The following is an 18190-nucleotide window of genomic DNA, read 5'->3' on the forward strand; positions in this document are numbered from 1 at the left end:
TCTTTTTGCTGAAAGCCGAACGGGTCATGGTGTGGAAAGCCTAAAGGGGAGACATCTCTCCCCACACCACACACCCCCATTTAATTCTTGAGATCCGTGGATGAAAAGACAACCTAGTAATTCAGTTTGATGATAACCATTTTCATGCTTGAAAACAATCTGCCAAATTAAACCTAAATGGAAAGAGCAGTGGGAAAGGTAGTGGGAGCAGGGCATTTCGACATCCCCCCCCCACCTCTCCAAAAGGGATTGTTGGCAAAAGGAGGAGGGAAAGGCAATTAAATAGACTAAAGATGATTTAAATCCCAACCAAAAATAATTCCAGGGAGAAGTTTCCCCCTCCGGTGTTGCCCAGCCCTGGATTTGAAAACTTTGGCCCAACTTGTGGCGATAGCTACAACTTTGCTCCGCAGGGGTCAGAGGTGAGGGCTATTTTAACCTAAAAGCCTGCGAGTGACCAAGGTTGAGGCTGGGCTCGCAGCACTAATAGCCATAATTACCTCCTCCCCTTCCAGGGACATTCCTCGCTGCAGCAGTGTTAGACGCCGAATTGAAGAAAATGCTGGAGTTGAACATATCTTGGGGCGTAAATAACAGCAATATGAAGGAATTTCAGAGCTCTCCCTTTTGCTTGGGGGGATTGAAGCCTCTTTTTTTTTTTTTTTCCTTTTTTTTTCCTTTTTTTTTTTCTCTTTTTTTTCCCTTTCCTCCTTTTCTCCCCCCCTTGCCAGCATTCCCAAGGCGCTGGGTCTTTGTCTTAGAAGGAATGGAGTGTCTGAATGGTGTGAAAGGGACAGAGAGGGTTGCTTCAAATCGATTTTACTTGTCCTCTCTGTCTTTTCGGATCAACGCCCTTCAATGGACACATAGGTGCTCTTTCAACCAAAAACTTGTGCAACATTTTCTGCCTGTATTGGTGCTAAATACAATAAATGCTGGGCAGATTTTTTTTCTTCTTCTTTCTTTCTTTCTTTCCAAAGCAGAAAGCACCCTAATTAAATTGTTTTATATGGACAGTCAAGACAGACCAATTAAGTATGCATTAGTATAAAGATATATTCGAGAGATAAGCGCTCTATAGGAGCCCTGTCTAGGCAAGGTGTGTAAAGTGTCCTCTCGAAGAGAGGCTGTAAGCAGGGTTTCATATGGATTTTTCCCCTCCATTGCCTCCTATACTCGAGTAACGGACTGAATAAGTTAGCAAAAGCCATTAGTGGAAGTGGTTTCTAAACAAAGTTAACAGGTGGATGTAGCTGGGTTTAGATTTGAATAACAGTCGCACATCTGCAACACACAGCCATATATTTATGCAGCACGGATGCGTGCAATGTACATTTACAGAGATAAATGCCTTCAGCCCATAGCTTATGTGTGAATGCACACACACGGAAATAAAATAAATAGCTGGGCACTTCTGTAGGCTCCAGGACGTGATGTGAGGAAGAGCACACACACAAACACACCCCACATATAACCCTGTATCTATTGTGTAGAGGCACCCAGCCCTGCATCAGGCACCCAAGGCGTAGCGGTCTCGCCTGAGTGTGCTGCACAGACACCTAACCCGAGACCAGTGGGCACACAACACACACTCTGGGGTAATTACACGTGGAATATTTCCCATTCGAGGCAGAGGCTTTCCCAGGAGTGAAATAACTGATCAGGATAAAACATACACGCGCACACACACACAGAGGAACTTCTCTTTCTGACCATTTTATCACCCTGGAAAGCTCTGGTGTATGGTTAACCACAGGAACCGGGCTTTAAGCTCTTCTCTGTTTCATATTCCATTGCCATCAGTATTTTTTTTCCCCTCACTGTAGATTTTCCATGTCGTTCAAAAAACTCCCTCCTAAACAGGCAAACAAAAAAGGCGATATCCTCCCCCCCTTCCCCCCCCCCCCCCCCCCCAAATGCTCTGCCTCAGCCCTGATCCTGGGTCAGGGAGAACAGCGGGATGCGAGGAGGAGGAGGAGGAGGGAGGTGGGCTGGAAGTCGCAGGGGCACCCTCCGTCCCCGGGCACTGCATTACCCACCGCCGGGGCAGAGCCCTGGGACGAGCCCGGTGCCAGGAGATGCTGCAGGGAATCGGGGAATCGGCTCTTTATCGTGACATTGCACAGCAGGGACAGGACGAGGCTTGGCTGGAGGGACCGGGGGTGTGGAGCAGCGGGGTGACGACTGCCCGGGGTGATACTCAGAGCTGTGTTAGCCCATCAAAAGGATAAGGGAGACGGGGAGGAATAACCCATTCCTAGCTTAGGTGTTTTAATGTCACGGTAGACAGGTTAGAAACGGCCGTTTATAAAGCCTGAATTTCTCTTTACTGGTTACCCTTCTAGGATAAATCATAACAGACTGTATGGGGGGCAAAGAATTCATCTGAAGGAGATCTCAGCAAGTCACTACCCGGACAATAGTCCACCTCCTGTTGGGTTGGGTATTGATCAGGAGAGGAGCTGAAGATGTCGCCACACTAAATATTTACTGATCACACACAAATAGCCGCGGCTTGAACGATTTTCTCCTGTGAGGAGAGCAGAGAGAGAAGGGTAAATCATTTTATTAGTGTGTATAAAGCAAAGAGCACACTCTGGCTTGGAGTGTTTTAAGATGTGTCTTCAGCTGGATGAAAAGAGTTAGGGAAATCGATATGGAGTGATTAGACGAGCCAGTCGTGTCAAAGAGAGAGGCTGCGAATTTCATGGATTTGGTTATACCGGGAGGGGGAAAATATATCGAGAGATTAAAGGGAGGAACCCATTGTAGCAGAGCCAATGAAAAAATAATATCTAATCAGTCCCGGCAAAGGTAGTGACGGGATAAGACCCACATTTCTAGAGAACCACATCAGCTGGAGAGGGATCAGGGACACACATGAAAGAGGCAAACGGGGGAGAGCTGGCGAGTAGGAGCCTAGAAATGCTACAGAGCAAACCCAGGGGAGGCACAGCAAAGTCGGCAATGCTGAGACACCACGAAAATGGGGACAAAAGCCTCGAGGGGAAGCCGAGGGCTGGAGCACACTGGCTTCGAAGTGAAGTTTGGGGGGTCTCCAGCCCCGTGCCCACCAGGCAGGGAGGTCTCTAAGCAGCAGAAGCGAGGGCACATCCACCTCAGGTGCGAGGGCTTTAAATCCTTCTCCTGTAAGTTTGTTCCCCCCCTAACACTCTCCCCAAGCAAGTGTGGTGAGTAAAATGGATTTTAGCGTTTAACCACCTCATTTTATCCACGTAATGACAAGGCTCGTAATATGTAATCTACAGATTACTGCCATTCGAGGGTGACCACAAATGGCATAAAAAAAAATATATAATCAGCGTTTCCGCAAATGACAAAAAAATGGCTAAAACCAACCCGTACTTTAAGTATTGGAGTTGGGGAGTTGCTGCTGCAGGATTTCATCGGTCGTAGGGAGCAATTCAGCCGTGGCTCAGGTACAGCTCTGGGCTGTCTCGGCGGATTAAAGGAAACTTTGCTGGGGGCAAGCAAATGTCTCAGTGCCAAAGGGCAGAAAGCTGGAAGCAGGGCAGGGTTTCGCCAAGCGACGTTAAAACGTGTTCTGTAAGAGGTGCTCGGGGTTATTATTATTGTTATTCCATTGTTTTTCCTCTAATCAGTGATGTTTGGGCCGTGCTCAAACGCTACCTTCTCTCTGCGTGCTTTTCTTTAGCAGAAAATAGGATGCGGCTGCAGAGAACTAAGTCAAAAGAGCGAGAGGGAAAGTTTGAGCCGCACTTTTAAGTGATGCTGATGGCTGGGAGGGAGGGAAGGCATCTAAAGCTAGGAACCGAGGAGTACAACTGATGTGAAAACAGCTTTTCACTTCTCCTCTAAGTGCTAATTTTGCTACTGTAAACAAACACTGAAGTTAGAAACAGCTGCAAATAGCCTTGCCGGGCACCCAGGGCTCAGGGACCGGAGGGGAAAAATGACTTTTGTGCATCTCTTGGGTTGAATTTCACCCCAAATTTTGCCTTTCCCCTCCCCCCCGCCCCGAACTCAGTGGCTGATGCTGGGTTTAGTGGTGGAGAAGGGAGGGGAAAAAAATAAAATAGGCATATTAAGAGCATTTCATGTGAACCTATAGAGTGCAGGCAGCTCGGCTGGATCACCAGTGCAACAGGAAACCTCGGGATAGACTCAGCCTAATTAACAGTTTTCCATAGCTGAAGCGATTTTTAAGAATCCCAGTGGATTAGACCAATATGTTCAGGTGTGAGGCTACGAGGGCCTATAACTCCTTTCACTATAATCTTATAACCTCCTTACCTAATTCCTTAGATTGCAGATAGGAAGAGTCTGACCCTGGAGGTCGCAAAGAGCTTGGCTGCATTAACCCTTCCCTGCCCGGCACTGGCCCAAGGTGAACGGCGCCGGGAGACGCGTTTGGGGGAGGGAGGGCAGGATAAAGGGGTTGCAAGAGGGATCGATCCGACTTGGGGTGGTGGTGGGGAAAGGCTTAAACTGATTTGTGCTCCCTTCATTCACCTCCTTTGAGCCAAAGGAAAAATGGAAAGGGAACTTTCCTCTTTCCCATGCGCTGGGAGGTTCATAAACACGCGGGATTTGTGAGACAATTCATTCCCTTTATACCATTTCAGAGTTATTTTACTGTATTTTCAAATAATTCTTTTTCTTGCCAAACGTGGAGGAAATGAAACATTCTAGAAACGTCAGCTGTTGCAGAAAGCAGAGCAACCTCCATCTTTAGGATCAGCAGCAATCTCTTGAGCTTCTTGCCCATGGTAGAGCTGTAATCTTTAAAGAGGAAAAAATAATGTAGGAAAGCTTCTCGGAGTGTATTTGCCTGGTAACACATTTGGTTTATGTTTTAATAGGTAGTTATATTGTATTGATTCAGGGTACATCATGGATGCTGAAAGTTAATAACTCTCAAATTATATCTATCTGCCTACATACATAATTGCATACACAGTATTAACACTGTAAGGATTTGCATTTTGCAGCACATTCTTTGTCCTTAAATCTTTTAACACGTTGAATTGTTCCTTTGAAGAAAATGTTATTGAACCGCATGTTTAAAGAAAAGGTGCTTGTAAACTATGTGTTTTAGCAATGAAATTGTTGAGTGAAATACAGATTTCTTTGTATTTCACACAAGCCTTGCCATACGCCAATCTTAACCTATACATCCAAACTGCCTTTTTTTTTTGTTGTTCTTTTTCCCTTCTCCCAGTTAGAAGGCAGAAATAAGCGAACTCCTGAGAGAGGTGGGTACTTTTTGGTAAGTATGTTTAGATATGATCTTCAGATACATTTATTGTACTTTCAAATTCTTTGGATACTCATTGAGCTAGCAAACAATATCCCAGCTGAATGTCTCAGCTCCTTCCCTATTTAACAAGGTTTTAATATAGAATTATACTGTAGCCATCCTTCTGCTAAGCAATATAGCTGAGGAGTCAGCAGAAAGGGAAAAATACGTTAAAACCAAATTATAATTGCTGCCTTATATCTGACTCTTCTTCCTTTCTGCAGTCCTAATGAACTCTTTAAAGTGGTGGGTTTTTTTATTATTTCTGAGTGACAGATCAAAAGTAATTAGCAGAATCAGAAGCAGCCGGATAGCTTGAAATAATGTGTCTAAATATTTCATATTGCTACTTATAATACTAGCCCATCAGCTGTAAAAAAGAACCGTTCCCTATTTATTCTGGAGCAGTTTATAAATACAGAAAGATAGATTCTTTTTTTTCCAGGGCCTGCCTCAGACATGACATAAATAGAGATTGAACTATCAGGGAAGAGAAAAGAATATAAACCCAAACCCCTGGACAGGAATAGACACAGGCAGATATATAACTGTGTATGAACAATGTTATGTACCGTGTTTGGGGATGGTAACAAGAAATAATAAATAGATTGCATATTTATAACCTTATAATTAAAATACATTCTTATCTCTCTCCTCTGAAAGGTTGCAGCTTTCTTGGATATATTTTGAGTGCATATTTTAGACTCTGTGTCCCGAACTGAATTGAGATGAGCTGTTTTACCCAAGAGTAAACCCCTTGTTTACAATTTGATGCCTAAGTTTCAACTGCCTATCAATCGCCATATAATTTCCTTTATATTTTACCTCCTTGCACTTGGAGACTTTATTTAAAATGGTGTTAGTTTCTAGCAAATGCTAATTTCTGTTTATCAGAAATTAGCCAATATTATCCAAAACAATCCCTGTGTTTGGCCGAGGCAAATTGGATGAGACTTTATTCCCATTCAAAGGTTTAAAGCTAAACTGAAAACTTTAAAGCCAAGGGATACCAGCAAACAGTAAAAAATGGCATGTCTGCTCTCTCTTGACAAGCTTGCTTTATATCACATGTAAGGAAGCCCAGTTTTCTGAATCTAAGACCAGTTTTAGTTTTTAATAGGAAATAATTACATGGAACTTTATTTCCAGAGAGAACGTCCCTTCCAGCTACAGTGTTTTGCTTTGATCTAAGTATTAGCTGGTAATAAAATAACCATATTTTGGATCCTAAGCATATTGATGCTTAAAGGAATGTTATGCTTTCAATCAAATTCTAACTTGAGATTATCCAAAGGTATTCATCCTTCTTTTGTCAGAAACCAATTTGCTCTCTTAGTCCTACAGCTACTCACATGTGGTTTAGTATACTTGAGCTGTTTTTTTTACAGTAGAATTTGCACTATTGAGGTGGAAAACTTTTAAATGGAGCGAGATCATGTTCCAGCCTGGTAATTTGGGCTGTTTCTCATAGAGCTCCCCAGTCCAGCCCTTCTTTACACTTGTTGTACACCACCACCTTCGCCCATCTCCGAGGGTGACTACCGCAAATGTCTCTGCAGCAGGATTTTGGTTTAAATCTTCAGATATTTTTTTGTTTCTTTTTAAAACCTGGAGAATCAATCATTTGGACCCATCCTGGACAATTAACCTCTCCTTTATATTACAGCCCCAAGCGCAGTACTTCATAAAGACATGAAAAGGACATCCCAGACAGCAGGACCCGAGCCCAGGCTTGTCACAGAGTATAAAAGGAGAGAGAAGGGGAGTTTTTATCTCTTTGCCCCGCCAATTCTTAATAGTTCTAAGTTTCAGTGTGACAATAAACCAGTTTTGATAACATAGCTCATGGGTTTCCCTGCCACATAAAGTTTTCTTAATAATAAAAAAGAAGAAACTTTATCCCTGCTAAATTAAAATAGGGCAGATGTTGGATATGGTTCGTATTAGCCAGCCTTTCACCCCTTTGCCCCTGGCACTAAAGTTCTGACTTTTTCTTTCCACTATGTCTGTTTCTAACTGAAAGGTATTATTCCTGCCCTAGCCCTCTTCTTCTATTTGTTTTTTCAGTGCCTAAAATTAAACCTATTCATTTAGTAATATACGTTCTACTGCAGATGGCTAAATCTGGGCAGAGAGGGGAAACGTTTTCCTAAAAGTGATGCACCACTGACCTTAAAAGAAAACATGAGGCAGGGAAAGCTGTTCTGAAAAGGTTTATTTCAGGAGAATTTTGTAGCTCTGTTGACATTATAAGGATAATGGCTGTATCGCAATGGGCTTTCAAGGCCCAAGAGGTTTATGTTTTCTTCTGACCATAAGTATAATAACATTTTAAAGGTGCACAAAGTCTAATAATTTTGGATATTTAAAACTAGGTTGAAAAAAACTTTGGGAAACACAGATTACAGTGGACAGCCCTGCTGAGAGAGCAGGAAATAGGGGGAAAAAAACAACAAACCCCAAACCCAAATAAAAACCCCCAGGTTTTTTTATGCTAGCTCTATGAAAATCCTGGCTATTAAACTCCCAAGGATAGCACAGCTCTTTTCTCCAGGGCTGTGAAGATAGAATTTATTGTCCATTTGGAACGATCAAGTTTAGGCTAATAAAAGTCCCTCTGTAAGCAGAAGTGCCCAAGTTGATGTTTGGCAGAGTTTTCAATGGTAGAGTTTATATAGGATGGGGGCTCTGCGCTATTCGAAATTACTCATCTCTCAGCAGCTGAGGATGAGTTGACGTTCAGAAGTAAACCTTAGTAGGCAACGGCTGAAGGTTAATCAGCGTTGCTTTCTGAACTGGAGGGTTGAAAGCAGGAAGAAGTGAAAGCTGCTCTCTCGAGCCCTTCCCTTTGCTAAGGTGCTGCTAACTTTTATGATTTTTCTCTCCCCCCTCCTCTCTTCCTCTTTTACTATCTGTCTTTGTGCCTGAGGGCCAGTGAAAGAACACTGCAGATTCTAGATTGCTTTCAGAGTTTCCCTTTGCTGATGATGGATTACCATGTCAATTTAAACGGCATAGGATTAATTTGTTTCAATGATTTCTCTTTAGGCTGAATGCCAGTCTTTTTTTTCCTGTCTCTCTCTTTGCTCTTAAGAATAATAACAATAATAATAATAATAAAAAAATCCTTAAAAACCCCAAACACTTTTGATCTCCCACATTAAAAAGACAATAATAGAAACAGACAAGTTAGGTGTAATGTTGCAAAACAGTTGTAGGTTTGAGTGTTTTTATCTCATTCTAAGGGGCTGAAGCATACAGTCAGTCACATTAAAATGAAATTGGATCCAACGTTTATTCAATAAATACTTGTCTTGTAGGTAATCCAGAGCAGAGTGCTTTTGACACATAAGGACTTAATTTGTCTTGGATAACAAGTTATTAATATGGCACATTTAAACTTGCCACCTACAATAGGGTCATTTAGATCTATAACATGACTCGCAAGAGAACTTCATAAAGCCAGAAACAAAGTTTGAGGCTGCCTCCGAGTTGTGGAGCAGAACGTGGTTTGCTCTTTTCAGCAGAAAGTTCAGAGCGAGTAAGAGCTACCCAAACCCAAGTGGTGTGCATCTGCTCTCCTTTGGAAGGCAAACGTAAATGGAGTAAGGAGGGGAGAGGGAAAAAAAAGAACCCAAACACACGTTTTTGAATGAGTAAGCTCTAAAGCTGCGCTGCGTCTGCTAGCAAACTCATCGCAGCTTTGGGAGTGAAAAAACAACATTTGGTTCCGAGTGGAAATTCGCCTGCGTTTGCACCCTACCTCTTCCATGTGCTTTGCAATTTACTTGCTTTTAATAATAAGCGAGGAAGTTGGAACATAATCCACCCATAAACGTTATTGCTGTAATTTGACTGTGCTGTGTTTGTTCATGCATTAGCCGTACATGTAAAGCAAAGTGGGGATGTATGGTGGTGATCCCCGTGCAGGCTGAACAAACAGAGATGTTTTGGTACATACTGGATTTCAACCCCCAAATGCTCTGCAATTTGGGAAGCTGGAGGTGGGGTGTTTAGTTTCAGACCTGTCCTAACCAAACAATGCCTGCATGAGGTGCATCAGGAGGGAAATATCGGGGGCATGCGATGCAGGATGTGTTTGCGCCTGGTGACTCGGTGTCCACACCGTTATGCATGAGCTTTATTATTCTGCTTTGATGTATTAAGCTCTTGGTTGCTCCTGCTCTGGCAGATTCTGTCTCTTTAAGTAACTAAATCTAATTTTTAAGCTCTTCCTGGGAAAAGGATGTTACACATGAGTAGAAAAATGCAGGCGAGAAAGGCTAATTGAATGAAAAGAGAGAATTAGGTTAAAAATAGAGTACAATCTAGTATCACATTTTCACTAGTGTAACCTGAAATGAAGGTGTCTCCAAGTCCCTAGTGATGCCAGAGTGTTTAGATGTTGGGCACAGATGGAGACACCTATTGAAATGTGTCTGAAGAAGATTAATAGGACTTGTCAGTGTTGGGAAAGCACTGCTTTGCTGTAAATTTCTACTAGCACAAGATGAATTACCGATGAATGCTCAGTTATCAACCCCATCACTATCATTGGACACTAAATCAAATTGAGCAGTTATCTACAATCAGAAAATTTCTTTTAAAAATAGGCATACACCTTTAGGCTTAAACTCTTTAATAAGACAAAATCCTCTGTGGTATGTGTGTGTTCATGAAGGGATATGATTTAAAGTTTCTATACAAAAAGCTTCCGTTCAGAAACAAACTCCAAGTTTAGTGTGAAATCTGAGTTGTCAAACAATAGAAATATTCAGAAAATACCGGTTATATGATACAATGTTCTGCTGGAGGCCTGATCCAAAATTGAATTTTGGATCCGTCCCTATTTGTGAGAGGTTTTTCTTTCATCCCTCCTCTCCCCTTATTTTTGGTGATGATAAAAAAACTTCTCTCTACCTTAAAGACTGAGTATCCAAGCTCATATACGAATGCAGAATAGCTGTCAAGACTCAGGATTTATGTATCATAATAATACCACCCCCCAACTTATTTATGAAATTACAGCTTAACAAAATGAAACGTGATGAAAGAATCAATGAATAATATGTTAACTGAGAATATTTCCTTCTATCCTTTATAAGAGGGGAAACTGTCACAAGCAAAACTATCATAAACATTTACCATCCCGCTGCTGAAGTATATTATCTGTACCGTGTGATGTTGATGATGACAATGATATCAAATAAGCATCCTCTAGTTTCTAGGATTTCTTTCCCTCCCGCCCAGGCATTGTGCTATTTTATCCAAGGAGATTTATCGTGGCGTGTTTTCAGAAGTCAATTTTTACCTTTTATTATAGACCAGGGCAGTCATTTATGTTTAGGGAGGGAGACAGGTACAGTGCCTTTATCAGATCTGTGTTCCCAGCCACAGCTCCCTTCTTAATCAACGGCAAATTCCCACTCTGGAGGATCAGGCCCTATCTGGGCTGCTTCTCAGCCCAGGAATGTATCCTTCCCTTCACCTCCACATATCTTACCTGTGATGTATGCTACTTTTTGAGGAGGGAATAATACGCTATTTACCACAAAGTGCAGCTTCAAAGCCTTTGTGTGTTTCTCATCTCCAGCCAAAAGCTTATTATTTACCACCTTATAAATTTACCCGGGCGAGGGATAGTAGCAGTTATTGTCTCCATTTTTACATCCTAATTTTCACACAGCAAAATGCCCTGCATTAGGGCCAGATTCTCACTCAGATGGAAGTTATTAACTCTAGCAGAATGGAGCCCATTTCAGCCAGCCACAGCCCGTGCCCTTCCAACACAGTCACTTTACAGTGTCCTCTTGTTTATTTTTTCCTTCGGAGGACATGATTCTTTAAACATGTTTGTTTTACACAGAGCAGCAGTTGATTCCTAACTTCCCCCCCCCCAAAACATATAAAGAGAATATTAATAGAGAATATTAATAGAGCTGAGTGCAGTGTGATGCTAGTTAGATTGTAGTAGCTGAGAAATATGAACTAGTGAACATAATCCATAAACTCCATTTGGTTACTATAATACTCCAATCTGTATTTATTACAACCCCACTCTGATGCTTATACAACTGCAATTGCTAGATTTATACACTCTAATGGTTTCACAATAGGAAAAACCTGTGTTCTTTATCTTTCTTTTCCTGCCCAAAATAACCCCTTCCACATATACTTCAGGCTTCTCCAGACCTTGTCTGGGTTTAATCACAGGCTCTGGGACAAAATGTGCATTATTAAGAAATATAAATATTTTCAGAAGCAATCAAAGGGTTGAAAGATTGATTCGGCATGTAGATTGGATTTAATTCGAAGCAGCTTTGTTCTAATGAGGACTACTGGGATACAAAGACGGCAGCCGCTTATGGCCACCAGTTGGGAACTTCGACTCGCTGCAGCAACCTGTCAAGAATTTCAAGGGACTGCCAGGTATTAAGCAGCAAAGTGGTGGGGAAGCCGGTGGTCTATTGTTTTCAGCCTCCTTCCGAGGCTGGATTAAGGTTTCATAGTCCCTGTTTTCCCAAAATGACAATTAAGGTTAATTTCTTGCTGCCCACAGGACCAAATCCTGTTCAGGGGGAAGCCCCTCTGGACTTTATGGGGGGCTTTGCCTAAGGGAGAGGTGGCCAAGTTTGGCTGAGCCCCAAGTCCAGCAAATCTGAGAGCCCCGTAGTGATTTGTTCTGCGTCCAGACCTGGTGTGGCTGCTTTTTGTGACTATTTCTGTTAAATTTTGCTACCTCTGCTCCTATACACGACAGGACTTTTTTGCATAGGGCAGTGTTTTTCCCTGTGGAGAAATACAGCTCTGTGTTGGCTGGGAAGCTCTTGTGTCCTTGTTGGGTGACCTGGAGCTGTCCTGTTTCCCGGGGAAAAGCCTGAGACGAGCAACAAAACATCCTTGAGGTGATGCCGAACAAAACAGGACACTCGATAGCTTTACCCTTAGACTTAAAAGAACCCCCCAGACAGTAAGATTTCAGTGTGCGCCGTGGGGGGGTGTCATGTCACAGGTATCTGGGGGGCACAAGACCCTGGCAGCTTCCCTAAGTGTCTAGCGTACAGTCAGAATCACGGTATATACAGGATCAAACACTGACTAGTTTCTCTCTCCCTGTAGCCCCCCTCCCTTGCCTACTTTTGTCCATAAAAGCAAGAGAAAGAGAGAAAGCTTGAATTTTCTGAACTGTTTCACCCATCCACAGCTGGAATTCCAAAGCGAAATGAAAATGCCTTTAAAATCAACCCTACATGGGAGCCTGAGAGAACAAGTTTTCCTTTGTTGTAGGGTATAGTATTATTTGCTGTAGGTTTTTGATATACATTCTAAATTAGGCCTGCAAAGGAATGCTTCATCTTTAATTCATCACTCTCAGCTGAAAGAGATTAGCAATGTCTAGCACGCACCCTTCGTATGGTGCTGACCTCATCAAGTATGGCCTGAAATTAATTAGCCTCATTCATTCCAAATGGAAAAGGATAATGGAGCTGCATTTTAGAGATGACCATCACAAATTGTATGCAGCATATTTAAAATCCCTCCCCCCCCCCCATTCCCCTCCCCATTAAAAAAACTATGTAGATTAAAATTCTTTCCAGAACTTGCAATATGTCAGAGTTATCGAGGCATTAGGAGCAGAAACCACTCCGTTTTTATTTGTGGAACTGGGAGCCACGTTTTGTGTTTGTGGCTGTAAAAGCAGCGAGCCTGTCATAAATGGCACAACACCTGGAATTAATCTGATATTTCCAGGTGCTCTGGCAAACTGGGGCATCAAGCGCTTGGTGTTTAAACATTCTTCCACTGGCTTGCTTAAATCAATATGAAAGTGGTGTCCCTTTGTCATTCATAGATGCAAAGTGCTAGCACAAACTCCAGCTTGGCTTCAGAGTCCTACATCACTCATAATCTAATTAGAAATCAGAGCAGAGCCGAAGCAGCATTCTTTGTGGATTCTTGGGCAGCAAATAGGAATACTTGTCTTTTGTTTCCCTCCTCGATTGCATCGTTCACAAGCTTTCACACCACATCTCTAAAGGTGGTTAGGTGCCTCAAGATGTTGACAGGCATGAAGGACAAGATTATTTAGGTATTTAGGTGCCTACCCGGGGTGATTTCAAATGGAATTAAGCAACTGGATGTTACTGGGGGAAAAAAGGGGGGGGGGGGGGGGAGAGGGAGAGAAAAAAGAAAAGAAAAGCTTCCAATGCTTATGAAAAGCTCTAATTTGTTGTCCTAAACTCTAGCAACGTGGGCGATGTTTTTCCAGGGTAAAATTGCCTGCAGGGTGAATTTACTGAGGTCTGGCAGTTTATATTGAGATGAGTGGGTCCTTGGTTTGGGCAGTGTAGCTCCATCAGCTCCTCCCTGGCCAGGCACAGTGGTGGTGTCTGCTCCAGTTGCTTCCCAAGAGACAGGAAAGTGGTAAAGAATGCAGGATTTCCCACAGGAATTTGGAAGATGCCCGTGTCTAACACAGTGGTGAGGATTGGGCCCAAATCCAGATCCAGCCTGGATTCCTCCACCTGAGTAGTCCTGTCTCAACCTACGACTGCTGATGGATCGTGGCAACATGGATCTTCCTGTCTCCTTACTCCCCAGCACCAGATCACCAAGAGGGCCTGAGATAATACTGTGAGTAAAAGACACGTTTTTTTCCTTACACCAAATAATTCATTGTGAAACTTCAGATTTTGAAATAACAAGGTCAGAATGGCCCCTATCCGCAATACCAGGGCTTGGGGAATGTTTCTGCTCTTTGTTCACCCAAGGAAGGCTGAATATATAGGGAAAACATTTTGTGATATGTGCTGTAATCACCTCGCACCCAGGAAAACTGAGAATTAAGTATTTCTCTTTAACGCAAACAAACATTTGTCTTCCAAAGACTCCATTCATTAAGACTGCCATTGAATCCAGGATTGAACCCATTGTTATTAATCTTGAATGAATTCAAGTTTGCCTACCATGAACAAAGCTGCTCACCATTTGGTAATCCAAATTTGTTCAGGAAGAAAGAATGAACAAATGTTAGAAGCAGCAGGTGAAATCATAGCACAGTTATTAAGCCTTCTTTCAGGGGAAGCACAGGATAGATTAAATTGTTATGTTAGGCCATGTTGTAAGACCACGTCAATTTTGTTTGAGATCTTATCTTAGCTCGGAACTGTTTCCTCCTAAATTAAACTAAATGCTGAAGACATGAGAAGCATATTGACCCAAAGATTCAAAACTTTGGACTCAGCAGCCTTCTGATCTTTTGTCCACAAAGTCTCGAGTTGTAAAGCTGTGGAATATTAAACAATCATGATTATCTTCAACTTGCCTAAGTTCATTTGTCATGCTGAAACACTTGCATGGATTTTCCTTGCTGTTTCTTTCAGAACAAGACATTGATTCTGCCTGCAAGCTGGTTTCATTTGCCACTGATTTTACAGACTGTGGTCCTATACTGATATTAAGTCTCATACACTAACCATAGCCTGTAATTCTGTCCATGCTGCTCTTAATCTTCCTTTTGCAAACACCATTGTCCAATAAAGCAATAAACAAAAATCCCACAATCAAAGTGACCTAACTATGCTGTTACTTCGATCAGCTGTTATCAGGCACAAGCAGTTCTTGAAATGCAGTGTAATTCACCTGGGATAAGAAATCAAATTCAAAAATGAGCTGAACAGACATTCTTAGGAATGAGTAAGTTTCTAAATAAGCCAGCTTTTTTATTCCACCTTTTCTATATTAGTACTGTAAATCAATATAGTCTGCGCTTGGAGAAACCAGATGAGTTTGAATTGTCGTAATTAAATATCATCCTGTTTCTTGCAGCACAGTCAAACAAGTTGTTTTACCCATAACACAAGAGTTTTCTCAAGTACGGACACCTTACAGCAATGATTTAAGCTCCAAGTGGTTCTATCATATTTAGAAAACAAATCTCTACCAAAATGCATAACACAAGTCATGCCTGTTGTCAGAGCACTGAAAAGACAGAGTTATATAAGAAATAATATTGTTTAGATGCTTTTTAATGATGATACATTAAATAATGTGATTTACTCAGCTGGACTTCTAATTATCTACATGCAAAACTGTGTGTTCATTCATCATTTCATTCACTTCAGCTAATGTCAGTTAGTGGTAGACATTAACACTAAGCCATAAGTTTGATTGGGAAGAAAAACAAGGAGAGTGCAAAGCTGTATATTAGCTTAGACAAGTAGGATGTCATTGGCAGCCTGAATTTGTTGATGAGACCAGGCATTAAGCAAGTAAATCTTTAGCCACTGAACCAACAGTTCACTCACTTTCAGTAATGACATCCAGGAGGCAATGCCGTGGATTTACAACAGTGAGTACCTATGTACTAATAACAGCCACTTAGCCCCTACCACAAAATAATGAGCCAAAATGGAGATTCACCTTTCCCCTGAAAAAATGTTTTGTTTTTTTTTTTTTTCCCCCTTATTTTAGCCTTATTTCAAATGTTCAGGAGCCAGGGTCTGATTATTTTGGTAGTGTGGAAGGATTTTAAGTATTGAGTTTATGGAGTCATTCGAGCAATTTTCTCTCTCACCTAGGAAAGACTATGGAGATGTTCAGTGGTACAAAAAGGCATCCAGCTCCCAGTCTTGGGGTCTGTGTGTGTGAGGTCAGGCCTTTCTGTGGGCTGTGATTTGTTCCCATTTGGATCAGTCATCAGTGACCTGTGGTGGTTTCCCCTAAATCACTGAGCACTGCAGGTTCACACAGTGAGCTCATGTGCTGAAAACAGAAGTGTGTTGCGTTGCCATCACAGTTCTTTGTCCCAGCTAAATTATTTGTCTCCCCTTCTGCAAGATTTTCTTTCCATACATCCTGATTATACCATCCTTTTCTCCTAAGAACAACATAAATGAGTACTCTATAGGTGTAATTACGACAACAGTTCTTTTACTGCAAGTACTAGAAGACTGTAACCTGTAATTCACTTTTGCTGATACTCTTCTATTCTAACACTAGACATGTTATTTCAAAATGTCTAGGACCTGAAAGCTAAATTTATATAGTGATATATAATAACAATGGAAACTAAGCCTCCTCCTTAGCTCTGGCTTTAGAGCTATGTTGCATCTCTCTGCCAATTGGTGTCTTGTTCACCTATAAATATCACTCCCATAATGGTTCCAATATCAGAGTTAAACAGGAGGAAGCGGGATATGTCTCCATCTGTTTAATTTAAGATAAAAATCTATGAAAACCCAGGACATACTAGCATGGAATTCCTTCTCTTGTGTTATTCCATGGCAATTTTATGGGCAACAGTGTTTTTGCTTCTCCACAGCAAATGTGCTGTATCTCTTGTAACACCAGCTATCCTTTTCTAGGGATGAAGCATCACAAGACCACGACTGGAAAGTGTGGGGACCATGCACACAGAGAGATGCTGGTTCCCTGACTGCCACTGGTTCATCTCTGTCATGGCACAAGCTACAAGAGGATGGAGAATCATTGTGAGGACCATTCCTTTCCTGGCTCCTCCTCATCAGTGTTTTGAGCTGTGTGAAGCCCTGAGAATCAAGGCAGCATGAGTGCATGACCAGGTATTTTCTCTTCTCACGGTCTATATGTGAAGCTCCTGCAGGTAGGAGCTCTATCTGATTTACAGTGTTGGTGATGAGCGAGACAAACATGCTAAAATAATGCATGTGAGCCTTCACCCTCTTCTAGAACTGACATTGTTTCATCATTTTCTCTGCATTTTCTGGATGAAGCAGCCAGCATGAAGAGGGCATGCTGGCACACATCCCACTTGATAGCTGAAAAGAACAAACTGACAAACATTTTTAATATGCTGCAGCTTATCAACATCCCAGTGAATAAAGGGTGAATGATATTTTCCACTGGTTATTCACAGATGTACATGGATATGCTGGTAAACTGCCATTCAGTCCAGAGGCTGGACAGAAATAAATCACTAGATAAAATATAATATTCTGAGTGAAAACCTTTATGGAACATGTTCTTGCCCCAAACTCCTGGAATAGGCACAGTAATGCTCCCTGAGACCTGGCAGCCCTTCTAAGTGAACATATGGTTTGCTCAGCTCTTGCAGTACCCCTGCATGGTGAGTAAACACACAGCAATGTCAGAGCAAACAGGAGGCTGTTTAATAGCATGAAATTCTGCGGCTACTTCAGACTTCATCAGTACTTCAGGAATGGATTCCCCTTCTCTGCTGCAGCACGCACTGCTTACAGAAGAGGTGGAAGGAATCTCTTTGGGGGTGGATGGTGTCTGGAGCCACCTCCCATACGGCTGATGCTGCTGGGGAAGGGTCCTGGTGTGTCAGGAGTTGTATTTTCTTATGATGCTACATTGCCTTCTTCATCTTTCTGAGATATCCCCTGGTGCAGTGTAACTTGTGCAGTAATTGGAATAGAGAGAGGGACCTGAAGGTAAAAATCCCACTTAATCAAGGCTGGCAAAGGGCAGAACATTAGCTGCAGTAATTGTATTTCTGAGGGAATCAACAAAGCCGGGCTCGTCAACACTAGCAAACAGATCTGGTCCTGCCTCTACGCTTCTTGCACTGGCAGAACATTGCACTGAAATCACTGGAGTAGGGATTGGGCCAGGAATGAGTGGCTGAGTTGCAAAGAAAATTAATTCCTGCCAAAAAAGTTCAGCTATGCTCAGAAGTATGTAAAGTGTCTGATTTGAGAAGTGTCAAGTAGCATTTGTGACCAATTACCCAAGATGAAGGGGGCAGAGCTATGTTTACATGTACTAATCTTCAGCCAAAGTCTGAAAACTCCAATTCATGGACAAACATCAGATTTCCTTTCCAGGCTTGGCATTTGCCTGTACGCACGCATGCACATTGCTCGGGGATGACAGGAAAACATGATTACCACTTGCAAATAATAC

This window comes from Lathamus discolor, chromosome 8 (assembly GCF_037157495.1).
Source record: "Lathamus discolor isolate bLatDis1 chromosome 8, bLatDis1.hap1, whole genome shotgun sequence".
Classification (NCBI taxonomy): domain Eukaryota; kingdom Metazoa; phylum Chordata; class Aves; order Psittaciformes; family Psittacidae; genus Lathamus; species Lathamus discolor.